The following is a 21,858-nucleotide window of genomic DNA, read 5'->3' as shown; positions in this document are numbered from 1 at the left end:
TTTAATTTTATAGGCACCTATTTTTTTTTATTTTTCTTAAGGAGAAACATATGAGACTCAGCTGACTCTGAACAAAAACAAAAAGAACTCTGTTCAGTCTCTTGAGATATGAAAGAGCAACCACTGAGCAATAAAAAGAGGGAGAGAGAGAAAGCAATAAAGAGAAAGAGTAAAGCCGGGTGATGGACACACAGGTATTTATAACCAAGAGGCCGTGACACAGCAGAATGCTGGGCTATGTTTGGTGTGGCCTGTCACATCGAGACATCTTGACTTCACATCACACTAACGAGGTAAGGTCTCGACTTCAGCTCTTATAACTCATCCAGAACACTGACCTTATAACCCAGACGCTTCGCCACATACTCTCAGCTTCAAAACTTCCACTCGACACACTCCAGCTCGGAGATGTATGCAGTAGCCGCAACACATTAGAGATGACGAAACCATTTCCACTTCATTAGGACAACAATCAGACGAATTCTGACAGACGTCTTTAACAAAAAATAACAGCTTCAAATGGCCTCTCACAGGAAGCCGAGCCACTTTTACATGCTTAAAGCTGATACTTAACTAATTTTTGTTTCTTTTTTGGCTTGTAGTTGTCATTTACAAACCTTAAAAAGAAAATAAACCCATTCCTATAGATTTGCAAACCAAACATTTTCCAGGTGTGTGTGTTGAAAGCTTTGAGCTGTAAACAGGAGGTGTGAATTCGTGTAGGGTTTATAACGCCTGCAAATGCCCCCTATAAAGAACATATGTCACCCCCCTCTCCGCCTATCAGTTTTTATTGACAGCCGTCAGATGGACTGATTGTTCTGACATATGTTTCATAAACCCAGAGAAACTATAAATCAATAGACGACTGTTACAGAGCTGTACTAACATATGAACAAGGACAAAAGACCAATGGCCTTCAACTATGGCTCAGGATCCCCACTGAAATACTTCAGAACAAAACTGCCTACAAAAATGTTCGATACTGCACCGAAAAGTCAGATAGTGCACAGAGAAGCAATAACAAACTCTACGGCACTGAACACAAAGACACACAAGCACAACATTGACTGTAATGAAATATCGGCCACTTTAAATTAATGGCCATCTCTAAATTGGTTGCTGTAATTTATTGACAGCTGTTAGGTGATTGTGGCCCACCGGAGTGCAGAACGGCGAGTAGTCTGGGAAATCGACCGCCATTAAATACTGTTCGGATCAAGCCATTCAGCGTGAGATTGCTTTGTGACATATTACCCATCACCGATACTTCACATGCAATAGCCAAGCACACAGTATGCAGCTAGAAACTGATTCACTGCGTCTCCTCGCATCATTTACAGTGACAAGCCCTTCTCAGATCTAAGATTTACTCTGTCATGTTTAAACAAGTTGTTGATTTTGATTAAAGGTGTTAAAGTGATTTCTTTTTCAAAGTATTAAATCAAGACTAAACCGGTATGATTTAAACTGCTTTGCTTTGCATTTAAAATAATGAGAGCTATGCTTCAAATTTTGTTTTCTATTACAACAGAGTTATGGCTCTTTGACTGTGTATAAACTGCCGAACAGAAGTTTAAAAAAATAGAAATAAAAAAATCAGATTTGCACTGAAGCGATTTCTTTATTACTGTACCAATATAATGAAACAATTTCAATAAATCGCAATTTTAATTTCCTCTCAGCAGGAAGCTGTGTCGATGGCTGATGCCAGGGAGAGGGCGAGAGGAAATGAAACACAAATGCCCTGCACAAGTGAACTTAACATGTCTGTGACTACAGGGGCTGGCAGAGACCTTCCAGTACTTAATGTCTTCCCTGCAATGGAACAACAGAATGGTCTGGATGACCTTCAATACAAGCACACACCCAGTGAGATGCACATGATCTGGGACTGATAGCAGCCAGAAACTCCCTAATATCCAAGAAAAAAAGAGGCACGTTTTACTAATATAAAATAAGCAATACAGAGCTCAAAATATATCTAATATATATTCAGAGGTGGGTAGTAACGTTTTATATTTACTTCGTTACATTTACTTGAGTAATTTTTTGGGGTAACTAATACTTTTCGGAGTATATTTAAAGATGGGTACTTTTACTCTTACTTGAGTACATTTTTGGGGAAAAATCTGTACTTTTACTTCGTTACTGTGGGTGACGTTCCTCTCATTACTTTATCTTAATGCAATAAATGTTATAAATGCTTCAGTTTATTCCAAACATGCCGTCTACTTTTCTCAGGGCAATGAGCGATGCCCATTCGCGAATGATTCATTCTTTTGAGTCAATTCTGTTCAAAGGCTTGATCAAACCAATTGGCAAACGAGTGAATAGGTTCATGAATCAGTTTGAATGATTCGTTCAGTTCCATGCAGCTCGCTCTGAGCGTCTGAAGTGGTTCACTCAGAGTTGTAACGTTTAACATCAGCAGCGTTGAAAACGTGGCTATGGAACTGCACTGAAAGCAAATCTGCAAAGACTATTATTTGCTTGCGATGGAGATTAGATGAACACCGCGTGCGCTGTCTACTGTTTAACAAGTAATAACTTAGGCTACATTCGATTACAGTACATGATAGCACTGTGACATTAGTTTGTTGTACGTGTGTGGCTTATAACAGAGGGGAGTCAACGCAGCTTCCAAAAGACAAAAAATAGCCGATTAAGATTTTATTAATATTAATACAATCACACCGGTGCGAGTACGTTCAGCAAGTCAAATCATCAACTGCTAAATTCAGATCTGTGATCGCTTGCTGGCGCTGAGCCAGAGATAGATGCGTTTTTACAGCAGTGCTCATTATAACCAATCACACAAGATTCTGCTGAGCTTTTGAATGCAATGGCCAATCAGGTGTTCAGATGAGTCATCGCTAAAATGCCGGTGCTTCCTTCACTCGCTCACTGACTGGAGACCTTTTTCTGGCGAATTCTCTCGTCAGAAACCAATGATTTCACAGTGTTAACAGTTTCAGTGATTTTAATGGGAGTTTCTGAGAGTGATTGAACTCTAGACTGTCACTGAAAATGATCTTTAATAATGTAAATGTTATTTGCTCTCTTTCTGAACAATGAAAGATTAGTAGCAATTTTTATATCACATTAACTTTTAATGTTAAATTCACATTTAATATAAAGTCAGTCGTATTAAAAATATGTCATGGCATGACACCTATATCTGTTACTTAAGTAAACAGACAGGGTTTTTATAATAAATTACATAAATTGGAGTAAAGGCTGATGAAATATATACATTTATACACACACGCATACATTACATACATTTTATTTATATATCTAAAAAAAATAGGCTAAATAAAAGGCATTCTCAGTTTAATTGTGAATGGTGCACAGCCATGTTATTCACTTCAACAGCTTCCACTCTTCACCAGATGTTACAACATGGCTGTTGGGATTTGCTTCAGTGATTCAAGCTTCATTGAGGTCAGGCCCTGATGTTGGGTGATGGGGTCCAGCTCGCAATCTGCATTCAAGTTTATCCCAAAGGTGTCCAGGTCTGGGCTTTGTGCAGACCAGATAAATTCTTCCCACCCGCCTCTGTAAATTATTTCTTTATCTGCATTGCTTTGTGCACAGGGCCATTGCAATTCTGGGCCCCATTCTTCTAAAAATGTTTGTCTAAGGAGATTACATGGCTGTGTGGTTGATTTTATGCACCTGCTAGTGATGTAGCTGAAATTGTTTTTAAAAAAAAACATTAAAAATACCCGTGGCTATATAATTTATAACTAATTTATTTATTTTAAAATAAATAAATATACTTACCAACTTTCTCAGATTCAATGTTCTCAAAGAAATGGTCATAAGCTAATAATAATACATAACTTCAATTTACCTGTTTTACATTAACTGTTCCAGCAGAGATGACTGTAACAAATTAATTATTCTATTGCTATTTATCAAATGCACACAGAGACAAAGCCAACATTTTAGCACTAGGTTTCCATATACCTTTGACCTAGAGAAATTTAAAGATGTTTTAAGAGCAGGCTTGATGGGGCTACTTCTGGATGGGTTGCATTTCTGCACTTTAAAACTGATTAAGAATAATGGCACTTAACAATAAACACTTCCTACCATGGGTTACACAACAACAGAGCCAAAACAATTTGAACAAAGTGACTAATAATGTTTCTGGGAACAAACCAATCCTTTAATTCTAACTAATTTGAGCTTTTCCAGTAAAACAACATCATGATGCTTTCCAGTTTCTTAATTAGGAAAAAAATATTATTAAAAAAATATATAAATTAACACACACAAAAAAATGTTTATATATGTATATATATATATATGAAATTAAATAAAAAAACAAGATTTTTTCAGTTGTGTTATTATTAGTAGTAGTAGTAATATTAATCTGTAGATTTCTGAAATGGCATCAAAGTCTTCTCTTACAGGTCCGGCATCAACTAAATTCACTAAATTTAAAAAAAATAATAGAATAAATAAATCCGTCATTGTCTCCTGAAGTCCAAATCGATCAGGTGTACTGTAAAGAACTATGGGTGATTGTGTTAGTGGCTCAGAGGGAAGGGCTGCGTCTCTTTCACCAGTTGGTCTTCAGTTGGACTGATCTCACAACCCAGCCTTGCATTTTTAAAAATCTAGTTCATTCTCTACTCACTACTAGTTTTCAGTTCTTCCAACACACACAGGTTTTTCATTTTCTCAACCTTCAAACTAATTTATTAGCCAGTTGTCTTTTCTAATCCTCCTCTAGGGGTCAAAGTACTCAAAACTTCATCTTTAAATCTAAGATAGCAGTGAGTTTTTTCCTCTCCTTTCTTCATCTAACTACCGTTTTCCTGGTTGCCAGCACCTTGGCATAATCTTCTGTGACAGATCTGGCCCTCCTCTGGCATTCCCGTCACCATGGAGAGAGTCAAACACAGAGACGTTTTTATTCAGCTCGAAAGAAAAGCTCCTGAAATGATAAATACAGCTCTGTCATGTCTCTCGCACTCATCTGCACACGTTTAAAAGCGTGAAACAAGACACCCGACTCTAAAGGTGGGAATCCTGCTCAACTGATGCATCTACACAACACAAAGGCGAACCTTTGGCCCACCTTTCAAAGTCAAGAACATTTAGAGGGATTGTCTACAAGATCTTCCATGATGAATGCTCAAATAGAGGTGTGTTGGTTTGTCTTAAATCAAAAACCGGTTCCTTAGTTACCTAGATCCTAGTCTCAGCCTCAGACGGCGCACCTACGAACCGCCCACAGCCTGCTTACTGACCGATGATGCATTACACATACATATATGACGAATACTGGCTGAAATGACCAGTTTCAATCTGACTGTTGACTTTACGCAACTTTCACATGTTTTTTAATCTGTCTGACTGGAAATAATTTCGGATTAAATAGTCATTGGATTTCCCAGGTTAGTGCAATTAAATCTGTAGAATTAGGGCCTGCCAGTAAACCAAAATAAATAAATTAAATGTAAGTAGGTAATTAAAAATTTGTCTTCCAAATTAATTACTAAACAAATACAATTTTATGTCTGTAAAATAATAATTTGTTACTTTTGGAAAGACCAAAATTATGATCTGATTATTAGCAATCTGGGCCTATGAATTTTTTTTTTCTAAAATGAATTAAATATTTATTACCTTTTTATATTTTCATATTTAATTCAATTAAATAATAAAATAATTTAATTAAATTATATTTACAATAAACATTTAATTATATACTTAATTTCAATTTTATTGATTTTATAAAAATGTATACTAAAAATTTAAATGTATAATTTTTATTATTCTTTATTAATTTTATATTTTATACTGAAATTAATTTAAAAAACGTTGCTTTACATTTTATACCTTTACAACATTTAATAAATGTTTACATATCTATTCATTTCAAATGTATGAAAAATTATTTGACTTAATCATTTTTTGTTTATGCCAGTGTGATATAATATATTGAATAAAGACAAAAAACTGTGGGCGGTAATGTTATGTCAGTCATGCAGTCAGTCTCTTCCTTCTGTGAAGTGTGAAAAATAATAGCGTACAGTCAAAGGTTTTCCTACATGAGACTACCTAGATCCAAACCAGTGAAAAAAAAACAAGTGATAAATAATTAAGAAAAGATTTCATCCTCAAAAGAAAAGGAGAAAACATCTAAAACAAATTCACTCCTTCAAGCTATGCAAAGCCTTAACAAAAATCAATAGAGTAATTTTCTTCTTAGATAACCCAATTCCTCAAGAGTGATTTTTTAATTTCCTCCAAGAACATCTTCGATTATTCAATTAGAGAGTCCATTCGAAGGCCGAACATCAATGAGGTGACAGTTTTCAAATCTGTTTCTCTTGTTCTCGCCTGATACCGATCTGTCAGTAGCTCATGCATGCAGCATACAGGTTTTATTAGATATCGGCTCAAGCTTTGCCAAATGATAGGCAGAAACAATTATGCACAGCAGCAGCAACAACAGATAAGACAAGTGCAGACACATGCATCAATTTATATGCCTGAACCTAGGGGATTTGAGGTTGGCTTGCAACCACACTGTAAATGTATATTCTACACGTATGTGGTCTGAAGCCTGGGTGGTGTGTTTCGGGTAAGTTTGTGGTTTATTAAAGAGGAAAAGGAGATGGGGAAACAGCCGGTGAGGCAATGGTGTGTTAAACGAGTGGGTGGTAAGGTGAAAAACAGCAGACGTGTCATTTTATCTGAGGGGTTCAGGCTGTAGTGTAATCTTGGTGGCACAGGAGATCGGCCTGAATGTGAACAATTAAGATGATGAGACAAAATAATTTATCAACCTACCCCCCCCCCACCCCTGTCTTGTTCCAAAATGAAAAGAAAGAATGAATTAATTTCCTTTATTTCCTCAAGTCGTTAGTTCCAGCAGTCATTGTGGATCACAATGGAAGCCACACAGACTGGCAGCTAATGAGTATTCATTAGGATGTACAGATGGACAGGCACAAACATTCATTCACACACAAACAGACAGACAGACAGTCTGCACACACACACACACACACACATACACACACACAGGGAATGGTCTGCGTGTTCGAGCCTGGGATATTGCGGATTTTACTCTCGCTGAATGAGGTAAGTGTAAAGTGATGTTGTCCAACAGCTGGACGGTACTTCTCTCCCTTGGAGTTTGGATCATCTTTCTATTCCCGCTCCGCTACAATCCCCTTCTTTTTTTTGTGCCGTAAGCAAGCGGCCCTCACTAACTGTTACCAGGCCCATTGAGAGATCAAACAGACCCTCACAGCACATCTGGATCAGATAAGAGATTTATTGAGCCAGTGTCTAGGTACCAGTCTCCCATGACTGACCCTTACCAGACTGTGATGAGGGCCGACCTGATTTGGTAAGATTAAGTTACGGTAAGCAAAGGTACATAACAGAACATGGGCACATGAAAAAACTACATAAATCATACTATCACTGAATAACCCTTATCTTGTGAACTTGTGAATAATAACAATAATAATAATAATTATTATTATTGCTACACCTATTTTGTGTCTGTTCTTAATGCAAAACTGTCATCATTAGAATATAATGTATTTAATTCAAGTTTATTCATACATTTCATACACATACTGTTCAAAAAATTGGGGTCAGTAAGAAATTAGTTAAAGGGGTCCTATTATGCTTTTTCACTTTTTCAACTTTAGTTAGTCTGTAATGTTGCTGCTTGAGCATAAAAAAGATCTGCAAAGTTACAAAGGTCAAAGTCCACTTCAAAAGGAGATATTTCATTGAACAGAAATCACTTTTCAAAAACGTACTCGGTTACTAAACGTAACCTCGGTTCTCTCTAGAAGAGCGAACGAGTACTGCGTCTTAGCTAAGACGCTACGGGAAAAGTCTCTTTTCACGAAATACTGAAGCAAAAAATTATCCTTAATTTTGTATTTTTGTAAAGCGCATTTGCAGCAGTACACAGCCATAGGCGAGACGGCTCGTTCGCTCATTGGCTTGTTCTGCGGCAACTGCACAGCCTATCGAGCGCGGGCTGATGCAACATCAGACCAATAAGGGCGCTTCGCGCCCTTCTTGCCACTTCCCGCCGAAACGGGTGTGGCCCAACCTATAAAAGGAGCTCGAAAAGGCTGACTCACCTGATTTATTTCATCGCCGAAGCGAACCAGAGTGAATCGTGCGCACGGCAGAGAACGCAGTACTCGTTCGCTCTTCTAGAGAGAACCGAGGTTACGTTTAGTAACCGAGAACATTCTCTTACGAGAGCTCTCTCGTACTGCGTCTTAGCTAAGACGCTACGGGAACCCAGTGTAAAACGCCGTGCGCGCAGGGATCACACACCAATAAACCTGAAGCAACGCCCAGGATTTACAGTGCACAGTCACCTGAGGGACTCACAGAGAGTCCAGGACAGAAAAGGGAAAAAGCCCTCCGTCCCATATCTAGCAGCATCCGTAGATGCGGCAATATGACGTCACACAGCCGAGGCAAGGCCTGACCAATGTGGCAATGCGGGTCTTACGCAATACTGCCCATATAACAGTCGGCAGCGCATAGCGCTCGTGAACTCAGAATTCCCCTCAGGGCCCTGATTCGCCTATACCGACAGCAGCCTTGCTTGCAAGGCGGGAACCTCCAGGTTATAGAACCTGATAAATGTAGACGGCGAGGCCCAACCTGCCGCCATACATATATCCTGCAAGGAGATCCCAGTAGACCACGCCCACGACGAGGCGATGCCTCTTGTGGAGTGTGCTCTGACGCCCAACGGGCACTGAAGGCCCCTGGAAGCGTAAGCTAACGCTATGGCGTCAACTATCCATCTGGATAGAGTCTGTCTCGAAACAGCCATTCCCTTGGAACGCCCACCGAACGAGACAAATAGCTGCTCCGTCTGCCGAAAGGCAGCAGAGCGAGACACATAAGCTCTTAAAACCCTGACAGGGCAAAGAAGACTCGAGTCTCCATCCTCCCCTGACACCGGCAGGGCAGACAGGGCAATAACCTGAGCCCGAAACGGTGTGTTGAGGGATTTCGGCACATAACCGTGCCTAGGTTTGAGTATGACTCTTGAGTCATTGGGCCCAAACTCCAAGCACGACTGGCTCACCGAGAGCGCGTGCAAATCACCCACACACTTCACAGAAGCGAGAGCCAACAAGAATACTGTCTTGAACGACAGATGCTGAAGGCTAATCGATTGGATAGGCTTGAAAGGGGACCTTTCAAGGCCTCCAAAACCGCCGCAAGGTCCCACATAGGGACTGACGGAGGTCTGGGAGGATTCAGCCTCCTAGCTCCTCTGAGGAACCGGATGACTAAATCATTCCTTCCTATTGACTGACCGGACGCCGTTTCAGAAAACGCCGCGATGGCAGCCACATAAACTTTGAGCGTGGATGGGGCTCTGCCCTTATCCAACAGCTCCTGAAGGAAGGAGAGGACCTCCGTCACCTCACAACTAAGGGGTGAATAACCTCGAGCTGTGCACCAGCTTGGAGAACACCGACCACTTCGAGGCATACAGACGTCGTGTCGACGGAGCTCTAGCCTGAGTGATGGTATTTAGCACTCTCACTGCGAGATCAGCGGGTAACCATTGAGTGCCCATACATAGAGGGACCACAACTCCGGTTGAGGGTGCCAAATCGAGCCCCTGGCCTGCGAGAGGAGGTCTCTCCTCAATGGTACCGGCCACGGGGCGACATCTGCTAACGGCATCAAATCTGGGAACCATGGTTGGTTCTTCCAAAGAGGTGCTACAAGCAGTATTGAACATCTCGTTTCTCTCACCCGTTCTATCACCTGCGGAAGGAGGGAGACGGGAGGGAACGCATAAAGCGGGCAGCACGGCCATCTCCGTGACAGCGCGCTTTCGTTCTTGGAAAAGAACGCGGGGCAGTGAGCGTCTTCGTGGGACGCAAAGAGGTCCACCTCCGCCATGCCAAATCTCTGCCACAACAGCCGGACTGTTTGCGGGTGTAGAGACCATTCGCCCGTAGGAACATTGCCTCTGGACAGCCTGTCTGGACCCAGATTCTGCAGTCCAGGCACATGCACTGCTCTCAGCGAGCACACGTTGCGCTGAGCCCAAATCAGGAGGCGTTCCGTCAGCCTGCACAGGTTTCGGGACCCGAGACCGACCTGGCGATTTATGTAGGACACCACGGACATGTTGTCCGAACGGACTATGACGTGGTGATCCTTGATATGGGGACAAAAGCGCGTCAGCGCGTTCTCCACTGCCAGCATTTCCAGGCAGTTGATATGATGGAGCTTTTCCCATTCTGACCATAGCCCAAAGGACGGTCTGCCTTCGAGCAGCGCTCCCCATCCCGAAGTGGAGGCGTCCGTCGACACCATTTTCACACTCGGGGAAGTCCCCAGGCTTACACCTGATCGGTACCAGCCGTTCGCTGTCCAAGGTGCTAGAGCCGCAACACAGCTCTGATCGACCTTGAAATGCAGCCGGCCAGACGCCCACGCTCTGCGCGGCACCCGAGCCTTCAGCCAGAACTGCAGGGGGCGCATGCGGAGCAGGCCCAGCCGCAGAACCGGAGATGCTGAGGCCATGAAACCCAGCATCTTTTGACAGTGTTTGAGCGACACAGTCGCGCCACAGCGGAAAGAACTCGCTGCACGCTGAATGCCCATCGCGCGCTGTGGTGACAGCCGCGCCGTCATGGAACACGAGTTCAGAACTATACCCAGAAACAGGATCGTCTGACTGGGGTTCAGCGAACTCTTCACCCAATTGACACTGAGGCCGAGCTTCTCGAGGTGATCGAGTAAAACGGCTCTGTGGTCCATGAGCTCCGCTCATGATCGGGCCAGAACCAGCCAGTCGTCCAAATAATTCAGCACTCGTGTGCCTCTGAGTCTAAGAGGAGCGAGCGCTGCAGCCATGCACCTCGTAAACGTACGAGGGGCTACGGACAAGCCGAATGGCAGGACTGCAAACTGGTATGCCTGGCCCTCGAAGGCGAATCTCAAATATCGCCTGTGGTTTGACGCTATCTGTATTTGAAAATACGCGTCCTTCAGATCTATTGACATGAACCAGTCCCCTCTGCGAATCTGCGCGAGGAGCTTCCTGGTCGTGAGCATTTTGAAACTGCGTTTCATCAATGCCTGTTCAGCTGTCTTAGATCCAGTATGGGCCGGAGACCCCCGTCTCTCTTGGGCACCAGAAAGTATCTGCTGTACAGCCCCCCCTCGCTTTGAGACACAGGCTCTACAGCCCCTTTGCTCAACAGTTTTGATATTTCGGCCCGAAGTATGTGTGCTACTTCTGTTTTGACCGTAGTTTCGACGCGCGCTGAAAAGCACGGTGGGCGTCGAGAAAACTGTAGCGTGTAGCCTCTCTTTATAATGCCTAGCACCCAATCCGAAACCCCTGGAAGCACTGACCATGCATTTGCATGAATGGCTAAGGGCTGGATGCGAAACGCGCTCTGTTGACTGGGCAACGGCGGCGCTCGAGTGTGCTGCGCATCTGAGGCGGGGAGCGCGTTGATCACAGCGGGCAGATCGCTCTTCCTCGACCCCGTTCCGGCGCTTAACCGACTGGAGGGAGGCTGAGCGGGTCCCGTGGGACTCGATATATCTGCGAGTAACCGTGGGCTGCATGTGTGCACTTTTACCACTTTAAACTCGCTGTCTGCCTGTGCAGAATGTACGTGCACGGGCCTCGTTTTTACAGAAGCCCCGCACCGTATGTGACATAGTGTATGTGGGCACTGGGAAGTGGGCACGTTTACTATGCGGCGCGCTCGACCGATCTGTGTCGATCTTATGTGCGCTAGCCCTGTGTGCAGGGCTGTGCTTATATGTGGAGATGGGCACTGGGTAGTGGGCATCGTCACTGCATTTATAGCACCATCGGCCGTGGCCGGACGAGCACGCACGGGTTTCGTTTTTACAGAAACCACATGACGCGTGTGACATAGTAATAGTGGGCACTGAGGGGTGGGCACGTTTACTATGCAGTGTGCGCGACCGACTTGAGTCGACATTATGGGCGCAGGCCCTGTGTGCAGGGCTGTGCTTACATGTGGAGATGGGCACTGAGGAGTGGGCATCGTCACTACATTTATAGCACCATCTGCCGTGGCCGGATGAACGTGCACGGGTTTCGTTTTTACAGAAACCACATGACGCGTGTGACATAGTGATTGTGGGCACTGAGGAGTGGGCACGTCTACTATGTAGTGCGCGTGATCGACTTGAGTCGCTTTTATAGGCGCGAGCCCTGTGTGAAGGGCTGTGCTTATATGCGGAGATGGGCACCGAGCAGTGGGCATCGTCACTACATTTATAGCACCATCGGCCGTGGCCGGGACACCAGAAATTACACCTTTTTCGGGAAATATCTGGGTAGCCGTGATAACGGTTTTCGTGTGCAGGCAAGTGGGCAACCGTACAGGCTTGCGCATTGCAAACAACGCTGAAACAGTCACAATCTCTGGAAACTGAAACAGCGGCGCGCTTAGGTGAGAGCCCGGCCGCAGCGGAACTCGTACACCGGCGCTTCGATGAAGCAGCCATCGTGTGTAGTGCCGACGCAGCGTCATGCAGCATGCGTAGATGGCTTTCCCAGGATGGCTTCGGGGCTCCCGGCCTCACCGTAATCCTCTGCCGCGGTCCCCGCGGCGCGGGGCGACGGCCAGTAGAGCGAGAACGGGGGTCTCGAGCTGCGTTGCTGAAGCTGTTGTGATAACGGCTTTTGTGTGCAGGCAAGCGGGCAACTGTGCAGGCTTGCGCATTGCAGAAAACGCTGAGACAGTCACAATTCCTGGAACTGAAACAGCGGCGCGCTTGGGTGAGAGCTCGGCCACAGCGGAACTCGTACACCTGCGCTTCGATGAAGCAGCCATCGTTAGTAGCGCCGACGCAGCGTCACACAGGAGGCTTTAGATGGCAACACCGCTTTTGCCGCCGTCCAGCAGAGGGCGGACAAAGGTGCGTCGCTATCGCCTATTCCACCGGCGGAAGTGAGTGGTAGTTCCTGTTTTTAGCATCATCAGTGTGGAGAATGCTAGTGAGACAGACGAACGAGTTCGTGCTGAATATGGAGCGTTCCAAGCCTTCGCCACCTCTTCGTGAAGCTCAGGAAGAAATGAGGCGGGCTTTGAGAAGTACGCTCATCCGAAAGGGAAATACCATCCAGCCGGGAACGAGAGGGGGGGGCGCTGGTGCAAACCACTCGCGGCCGAGACTCATCGCGGCCAACACGATCATTCGCCCCGGCTCCTTCTCGATGTCAGCTCGTCTGCTGGGCTTCTGAGCAGAAGGCGCGAGATCCTCGGAGCTCGCCCAGCCCTCACTGCCCGAAGCTAGCAGAGAGCGCGTGTCCTCTTCCCCCGACGCGGCCCTGAGATCGACTTCCTCGGACGACGCGCCGGCAAACAGCGGGCGCTGCCCACCGGGAAGCGATGCAGGGGGGGCCGGTGAAGCAGGGCGAACCGGCGAGCTCGGTTGAGCTGAAGACGGTTCCGGAATCCGCTGGAAGCGATGCTTTTACGGCGCCTCAGCGCAGCGGAGAATGCAGGCTCAGAGAAAAAGGCCAGGCGAGTCCTCAGAGTCACCATGGCAACAGCTCGCAGTGGGGGCATCCGCCGTCAGCGAGCGAGCGCTGCATGATCTTCACCCAGGCAGGAGACACAGATGACGTACCGGTCTCCCTCGCTGAGTGGGGCTCTGACGAGCCGCAGGAAGGCATCTTAAAAAAGACGCGAGCTCTTTTACGAGTGTGTGTCGCAGGGCGAACACACACACACACATAAAGAACAGCTTGTATATAACAGGATTGAAAGGATATAGGCGCCGGATAGCGCAGCAGGAACGGCAATGGAAGGCGGCGATGCCAGCAGCTTCAGAATGGCTCGTCCTGCTGATGTGCTTTCTCAGACGGCGCTTGCTTCCTCCGTGATCCAGCGATGCGTGAGCTTCGCTGAAGAGATGAAAAATCAGGTGAGTCAGCCTTTTCGAGCTCCTTTTATAGGTTGGGCCACACCCGTTTCGGCGGGAAGTGGCAAGAAGGGCGCGAAGCGCCCTTATTGGTCTGATGTTGCATCAGCCCGCGCTCGATAGGCTGTGCAGTTGCCGCAGAACAAGCCAATGAGCGAACGAGCCGTCTCGCCTATGGCTGTGTACTGCTGCAAATGCGCTTTACAAAAATACAAAATTAAGGATAATTTTTTGCTTCAGTATTTCGTGAAAAGAGACTTTTCCCGTAGCGTCTTAGCTAAGACGCAGTACGAGAGAGCTCTCGTAAGAGAACTACTACAACGCATATTTTCCAGGATTTGTGATATCACAAAGATCAACGAATGGGATGAGACATGGTTGAGCTGCACTACAGAAGGCAACAAGTGCTATCACTATATCGGAGAAGCGCCAGTGTTCCAGATACAGAAGCGCTTAGAGTGGTTACAATCATCCGGGGTTTAAATCGATCTCAAATTGATTCGATTTTGAAGCTGGCAGACGGCTATGGTAAGGGGCATGATATTTCGTGACTAGGTGCTAAGTGCTGTCAATCACAACACATTTCGTATTTTAGAAGGCCGACCTTAATTAGATACAGGAACTATTTGAGCCGTTCATGACTGGAAGAGAGGTGTCGTAATAATGTAAAATATGTGAAAAATAATGTTTTTGTTTTTTCAAACAACCTAGTGTGACAGTCTGTTATAGTACACAAAAACAAGACTTTGTAAAAGAGCGTAATAGGACCCCTTTAAAGAAATGTATACTTCATACCTCAAGGATGCCTTAAATTGATCACAAGTGACAACAAAGGCATTTCAACTGTAAAAAATGCATATATATATTTCTACTTAAAAAAGGTGCAGTTCTTTTGATCTTTCTGTTCATCACAATTAAAGAAACCAGCAGAACACTTTTTTTTAACACTGATAATAATGAATGTTTCCTGTGCACTAAATCAGCAAATTCTAATTATTTCTGAAAGATCAGGTATCTCTGAAGCTGGAGTAATGGCTGCTGAAAATTCAGCTTTGTCATCTCAGGAACATTTTTTTTTTATTTTAACACACACATATATATATATACATATATATATAACACAGTTATTTTAGATAGTAATAATTTCTCACGATATTTCAGTTGTTTTCCAGCATAAAAGACTTCCTTCAAAATCATAAAAAAACTTACTTACTACAAACATCTGAATGTAGGAGTATATTTTCAAAATTTGTCCTAATAATTTTCGTCCCCTAATAATTTACTCTCTCATCCAGCATGCTATCCAAGTTGTTGAGCCCTTACCATATCTGTCCCAACAACTGCTAGTCTAACTGATCAAAAGCCCAGAACAGTTTGGACCAACAAAAGACTATTAGGTTCCGCATTGGCTGCATTTTTTTTTTCAACCGGGCAAAATCCCTGATGTCCATCCTCACAGCTGCCTTGGCTGGACTAATCTCTGGCACGACACACAAGCATACACAGAACAAGGGCAAAAACATAAGTGTGCCTTCAAAGTCACGGAAATGACTGAGGCATCTCAGGAGTCAACGGAAACACCTTCCCTTTGTGTAGTGTACGAGTGGTTAACAGCATGTTCAGGGCATTATTCCCAGCCAGTGGAAACACTCAGGCTGATATTACATCCCTGCTGTAATAATAAACCTGTTTCATCTAGGGCGAGATGGATCGAGACTTCTAAATGCACAGAGTCCTGAAATTACATCCTTGATGCTGAGGGCATCTCTCCAGAAATGAAATGACATACTATAGTTGAAGCCGGGACAGCACGGGGATCTAGATTAAACATACACTAGTATTAAAGTCAGCTTTAAATAAAGAGAATTCACACATGGTCACAGACTCTCTCCCTGACCTCACACAGATCACACTGAGAGCAACAGACGCTCTCGTGTAACTCTTGAATTAATGAAAAAATGAAAATGCTGTGACTGTAAAAATGGAGACTGGAGTAGAACAATAGCCCCCTTTGTGCCACAGGAAATAAATGCTTTTAATGACTTGTTAGGAAACTCCAAGGAAGCTGCCTGGATGTGTTTTTGCACAAGAAGAATATGCTAAATCACAGTAACCCTGTGTTGCATAAAACACTGTCGAACAGCTGTAGATAAACTGAAATGACTACAGGATGAAGGAATGGAGCATCTGAGTAACAGCCAGCGTTTTCATCTGTTTCTCCTAATTCCTAATTAATGTATTCCCAGAGGAATCGTGTGGTCCGAACCCCCACGTGCCATTAAACCTGACATACCTGATAACACAGAGGGCTGGTCAGAACAGCTCCGGCGTGACCTTTCACCTTTAAAAGAGCGATGGGAATAACAGGAAAACCACATGATACTCAATTGTTTGTAAGCAGAATCTGACAAGCAATTCCAAATGATACAAACTGTGGGCTAATGAAAACATCTGCTGTGATTCTTTTAATGGCTTTTATATTAGTGGAAAATTTTCCATCATTCGTTTATCTAGACAACACAAAGTGTTACTTGTTTTTAGCATAAATCTAACTAAATTTAGGAAGGTTTATGCTTAAAACAAGAAAAATGATTCACCAATAGGGTAAGAAAAATAAACGGAATTCTAGAAATACTCTCTGGAAGCAATTCTAATTTTCCAACACAGTTTTGTTTAACAAGCAAATTTATATTGCTCTGTTTAGATATTTTTTACTGTAAACAAGATAAAAAATAATGAATAATTAAAATCTTTGCAGTGCTCCAAAACCTTGTGATGACACATATGTGAATTAAACCACCAAACAAAACATATGATGAAAACTGTGATTTTGTTTGTCACGAATACAGAAAATAAATAGCAAAATTAATAATGATAATAATAATAACAATAATACAATTGTTATTGTTATTATTATTATTATTTCATTGTCATAATGAGAGAATATTTTCAAATGTTAGAAAATGGTATGGCAAGTATAAATATTGAAATTGTAACAAATAATAAAAATCTCATTGTCAAAGCGAATATTGGAATAAGATAGGTATTAAAATATTATTCGCTAGAAATACAATTTCATGGCTGGTCAGAAATATTTATACCAATTGACAAAATGTAATTAATTCAACCCCAAAAGAATAGTTATTTGTTTTGAATTAGTACAATTTTAAGTAATCATAAAAATTGCAATCTCATTATAAAGGGACAGAATATTTGTAATAAAACAAAAATAATAAAATGTTTTTTCAATTAAAATATTTTTGGGGGCTGCTAAGAAACACTTATGGCCAGTGATCGTTTTTTAATATTTTGTTAAAGTAATAAAACATTTGTAATTAAACCCATGTAATTAATTAAATATATTTTGTTTAATAGATATATGGCCAGTAAATGTTCTCAGAATATTAAAAAGGTAATTTAACTAATTCAACCTCTAAAAGAACAGACATTTACTTTACTTGAACAAATGTTGGCACTTAACGTTACTGAGACACATTATAGGATTAGAAAGACAGATTAGGCTGTTATCGGTGTGGGTGAACAAATCACAAAGCACTATTTCTCTTGTGGGGAGTTTATTTGGTTTTCCTCTCTTGCTCTATCTGCCTTTTATCAGTCAAAAAAAGAAATGCAGTTCATAAAATAAGCGCTATCTCCCAGCACCATTTGTCATCTGAATATTCTTCACCTTTTCCTGTCCTCCCTGTGCTCATTTCATTCTCTCGCACACAGAGCGATGCAGGCACTCCTCAGCTGGTTTTCATTTCTCTACAGCCAGGTCAGGGTTTAACAGACTCACAGTTTATCACACACACATCAGAGCCTGATACCTGAGCGCTGTCCCCCTGGAGCTTCACCATACAGCCCTCGGCACGCTCAAATACCCTCACATGTCAACAGCACCTTGAGAGAAGAAGTGTGAGGATCATGAAGCAAACACCTTGTGCTCCAGGAGCTCCTCTTGAGGCAGCAGGAGATGACCAATCACAGCTTCCTTAAGGGGCTTTCTGTGCTTCTGAAAGGGTCACATGGGGCCATACTGAGAGTGTAGAATTGCCTGTAGAATCCTAAATTAGGATTTGGTGCATAAATGGCTCTAATCCCAGGTAAATCTCACAGGATTGTTCTTGTCTTCTGAGGAAGGGGTGAAAAGATTAACCTGAATCGCTCAAGCCAGACTAATACCAGCCCAACACGCTACTACGCCATAAACAAACCCTTCAGACTGCAGATCTTCTCTGTACGGCTGCACATTCCTACATTGCTGATACAAGCCATCCTGACCTTTAAAACTGTATGTGAACCGGTCTTATTTTCTAGAGTTTGGCCTGTATAAATAAATAAATACATTTTGGACTTTAGTTTAGATCCTATTCATGTTGACTTCCCATGTCGATGGCCAAAATCGAACATCATATGCTTAAATAATGTGTTTGTCTACCAAAACTCAAACCATAAAAACAATAAATATGATATGATATAGAATAAATTAAATTATACAAAATGATATTATAATCATATGTAAAAATAAAAATGTAACTAAATTATACAATTTGAATGTAAAAATAGCTGTATATATGAAAAAGGTTGTCTTTAAAACAAAAATAAATAATTACTTTGACTGCCATGCTGATAGACAGACTAAATCACACATTACATGTACAAATGTAATCAAATGGCTTAAATACTTATCAGTATAAAGTGAAAAGTTACTAGTAGTCTAAACTAAGCATTGCATTCTCATACACTTCAATGAAGTTCTTTAAGTTTCTGAAAAATGATGCTGTAAATGTAGACCAGAATACCATAAGTGCACTGCTAGAGACTGAGGAACTATAACCTCTGACTACACATATAACCGTCCATTCACTCCCGCGGAGGTTGATTTGTGCCTGTATTGAATTCTATACATGTATTTAAGATGATTAAACACCCAAAAAATAATGTTTATGTTTGAAGCAATACACATTCCTTTCCCGCTTATTCCCAGCGGTCTGCCATCCAGGTTTATGTATGTTAGCAAAAATGTAAAACTGCACCATAAACTACACATTTTTAACACTTTGTGGGACTTTTGGTGAATGGCTCTCTTCATATTTTTATGATCCACACATTTCATTTCCAACAATTGATTATGCCTGCGCAGTCACAGTTTGGTGGTTTCAGGCTCACTTTTTACTCATTAACGATGCCAAGAGTTCCACTGCCAAGCAGCGCCCGGTTTGGCACATGCCAAGCTTCTCACCTTCCTCTCATTCTCTGCCACACATTCAGTCCCTTTCTCCTCACCTCGGCATTCCAGTCTCTCTGGCTCGCTTTACTACTCTTGTTAACTGCTGGAGCGTGTTCAGAGAGTTGCCCCAAACTTAATGAGATGTGACTAGCTATACGGCGTGGCTTGAAAATGAAACATGGTGCTGCCGGCCTGAGCAATCTCAAACCAGAGCACACATCGCTATAAATACGTCACTTTCGAGAGCACTGGAGAAATATGACAGTAAGCAGCACAAAGGGTCGTTCGAACCAAAAACCCCATGGTGTACTGAAATAAGCAAACTTTCCCTTTTTGAAAATGCAGACTTTTTTTGCGCTTTCCTGGCAGGATTAGTAGGTTCCCCCCACAGTGACAGAGCCCAATGGCATCCAGATGCGGCGCTGCACTTGCTCAGGTTGGAGGGAAAATGGTTTGGCATGCGGCACGCTCTGGAAGGCTCTGAGTAAACATGACCCCATGGTGACCCTCACTGCTCATGGCCCCTGCAGGTCTCAAACAGGTTCATTTAGCCTGTTCAGATACCCTGGGGCTGACCTGCTCCATTTCAAACTCAATCACCGTCCCCAACAGCCCAATCGTACCGCACCGGCTGACGCTGCAATCAGGGAATTGCAAAACACTCAAAAGCCTTCACAACTGCATTATAACAAGACAGGAAAAGAGGTCTAGAAGGGTTCGCTAAACTCAAATGGAGAAAAAAATAACACATTTTCCCTTATTTACACATAGAAGCATCCACAAAAACAGTTTGTTTAGCTACCACATATATATTGCTGAAAATCGCCATTTGTTTTCCTTAAATGCAGTTCCTTCACACTCTGGATCCTGGCAGTCACGCTCAGTTAGCAAAAACACTCGGCCTTGGGAAAATATTCAATTTCTTGTGCACTTGTGGTTTGCACAGTCATTTAGAAAGAAAACTGATATACGCACCGTAAACATACTGAGCCACTATTGTGCAGCTCGCCTCGTACCAAAAAACACAGTGTCACTGTCTCCAAAGAACATTGTGTTGACTACAGCTTTAACGACAAATGATTAATTAGAAGCAGCACGGCCAAAAGAAAAGACTCATTTGTTATCCATTGACAGGTCAATGATCCGAATCCACTGTAAGCCTTTGATTCTGGATTCAAAGGAAAACAAGACAAATGCATAAATCAACACTGTCGTCCAAAGCCAAAAGGTTAAGAACGTGTGAATATAGGCTGGTTTTATCAGCCTTCTTTACAAACTCATAATCTTATAACTTTAAACATTGTCGAATAAAACTGCCACCAAATTTCTCTTTATTTCTTAGCATCGTAGCTCTGCATGCATTGGTGTTTTTCATTTCTATACAGCATTAGTGATTTAATTCCAGCCGTTGAAGTGTAATTACCTCACGCCGCAATTATCTGTTCAAACCTCAGATTCTTCTCAAGAGCATATTCATTCCAGCTGTGTGAGAGCTCTTAGCTTATTCACTTACCTGGATGAATTACTTGTCTCGGTTCAATCACATTTGCTGGGTGGCCAACAGCAGTTCTTTTGCATCACATGCCAAATTTGCAACATTTCTGTTGTCAAAGTAAACAGGAAATGTGATGTTAGCCCATATTTAAATAATGAGAAGTAACATAAGACTTATAAGATAATAAACATCTGATGAATCACGACCATGATTTGCAAACATGTTCCTGTTTTTCAAGGAATGCCATTACTGCAAGCATAATTACTACCATAAAGCTGCTGTCTTGTAGTTTTCCTATACTTGTTTGTTCAATTACTTTGTAGCAATTAGCCGTGATTACCTGAGAGAGCTTTTTAATTAACACGCGATATCATGCCAAGCTAAAAATGACAAATTGAATGAGTGGCTCTGAATTACTTTCCATTGTGTACGTTTATTTACATATTTTAGACCAAAGACTGTTGCCTAGTCTCTTAGCTCAGCAGTTAGTAATGCAAACAATAGCTAATGAACCGAGAAAACTTTTGTCTCATGCACTCATGAATGAGTGACTCTGAATGGCTTTCCATGTTTATTTACATATTTTACACCACAAAATGTTGACTACACTTGTAAAGTTTACTTAATTGTAAATGTACACTTGTATTGTATGCATACTTCAAATCAATCAGATATAATATTAATTAAATAAGGTTACTTTTAAGGTTACTTTTGTGAGAACACTTAAAACACACTTAAGACACGTAAAACTGCACTTTTCAAAGCCAAATTAAAAGTTTGACTTTAAAGCACATTTAAAAATGTTCTGTTTCAAACTCTTTTATCATGTTTTAAAGGGGTACACTTATGTGTAATTACACATATATTTAAATACATGACATACATACATGAAATACATACATGACAAGTTTCAGTAGAAATCATTACAGAAGTAATTATTAAATTGCATTTAAAGATGTGCTTAAGTGCTAAAGTTAACCATAACACAGTTTCATTAAATTGTAAATAACATGAAATTAAGTCCACATTACATTTAGTTTGCACTTAAGTGTTATTTTTTAAAGTATGTTATTTCTGAAATTTACTTGTTTTAAAAGGTATGCTAAAGTATTCTATTTTTTCACAAGGGTACAGTCTTTTAGCCTAGCATTTAGCAAAGCAA

At 42.3% G+C, this 21,858-nt stretch overlaps 1 protein-coding gene across 1 annotated transcript in view; it reads right to left on the bottom strand.

Annotated features, from left to right (window-relative positions):
- The window catches only part of sema3aa (sema domain, immunoglobulin domain (Ig), short basic domain, secreted, (semaphorin) 3Aa), an 83,370-nt gene extending 62,639 nt beyond the window's left edge, over positions 1-20,731 (bottom strand). Inside the window, exon 1 of the mRNA XM_059505030.1 lies at positions 20,715-20,731. The gene's annotated coding sequence lies outside the window, so the exon portion shown is untranslated. The remainder of the gene's footprint in view (positions 1-20,714) is intronic.
- Between the last annotated feature and the right edge of the window lie 1,127 nt (positions 20,732-21,858).

The sequence above is a fragment of the Carassius carassius genome, chromosome 22 (genome assembly GCF_963082965.1).
Source record: "Carassius carassius chromosome 22, fCarCar2.1, whole genome shotgun sequence".
NCBI classification, from domain to species: domain Eukaryota; kingdom Metazoa; phylum Chordata; class Actinopteri; order Cypriniformes; family Cyprinidae; genus Carassius; species Carassius carassius.
This window is presented reverse-complemented; position numbering and strand designations above follow the sequence as displayed.